This window comes from Apium graveolens, chromosome 4 (genome assembly GCF_009905375.1).
Source record: "Apium graveolens cultivar Ventura chromosome 4, ASM990537v1, whole genome shotgun sequence".
Lineage (NCBI taxonomy): Eukaryota > Viridiplantae > Streptophyta > Magnoliopsida > Apiales > Apiaceae > Apium > Apium graveolens.
In genome coordinates this window covers 72,275,443-72,276,831 of record NC_133650.1, presented here as the reverse complement: position 1 = coordinate 72,276,831, position 1,389 = coordinate 72,275,443, and positions in this window count along the sequence as shown.

Sequence of the window (1,389 nt, the reverse complement as noted above, 5' to 3'; positions counted from 1 at the left end):
GGTGATGCAGACATATTAGGCATGGAAGAGGGCACAAGTATGGGAGTTTTCTTAATAGATTTACAATTAGCAGATAGATGATTAACACTACTACAATGCACACAGCTTTTTCTAGGAGCATACTTATCAGGTGTGTAATTGTTATGTTTGTTAACCCCTACCTTCCCATTTCAATTAGATTTCCTTTTAGTTTCCTTTTTATCCTCAACCACTTTGAGCCTATTCTTTAACTGTTCTAAGGTCATGTGTCCTATATTGACCTTACTGAAATCTTTGGATGTGCTTGCTTCTTCTTTGACAAAGTTCTTGGAAGTTGAACCAAACTTTTTGTTGAGTTTCTTTAGATTTTCACTTTTAGAAACATCTGCCTGTTTTAATTGAGGAACCTTCAACGGATGCTCCTTTTCTTCCTTCAACGGATAATTTTCATCATCCGTTGATTCCACATCCGTTGATAGCCCATCAATTAATTCCATTTTCTTTTTGTTTTTATCCCAGGCAGCCTCACAAAATGATTCAATTCCTTGGACCTTGACAATTTGAGCACTAACATCCCTAGATGTCTTCCAGGCTTTAATCACCTCTTGCTCTCTCTCTAATTGATTAGAAAGTATTTCTACTTTCTTAACAGATTCAGCTAGTTCATTTTCAACAGATATACAATGTAGCTTAGTTTTCTCTAGGTCAATCAACTTATCTTCTAACACAGCATTTCTATTACTTAAAAACAAATTGTTCTCTTTAATCCTACTATTTTCTTTAGCAAGAGATTTAAGAGACACACGCAAATGATACAGTTCAGTAGACATGTCATTAAAAGCATCATTGCACTCTTCTTTAGTAAGCTGTGTTAAATCAGTAGTGATTACCTGGTTGCTTGATGAACTAACTTCATTTCCTCAGAATCAGCCATGAGAGCCAAGTTGACATATTCCACATCTTCATCCTCTTCTTCTCCATCAGCTGCCCAGTCTTTTTCTTGAGTAATGAAAGCCCTCTCCTTTTGCTTGAGCAGATCAAAATATTTCTTTTTGTAATCAACTTGGTCAAATTTCTTCTTTTCAGAAGTTGGCTTTCTGCACTCACTTGCAAAGTGTCCACTTATACCACAATTGAAACACTTGAACTTGGATTTGTCCACCATGTTCTTATGAGGTTTAGTGGCTCTAGTGTTTTTCCTAAATTTCATCTTTGCAAATCTTCTGGACAGAAATGCAAGATGCTCATCAATACCATCAGAGTCATCTTGGCTGGAGTTGTCTTCATTCTCAGCAACTTGCTCCTTACCCTTGCTTGATTCTGATTTGCTTGTGCCATCTTTGGAGTTTAATGTTGATCTCACAGTTTCTTGTCTGCATTCTTTCTCATTTTCAGCTACCAAGGCAACTG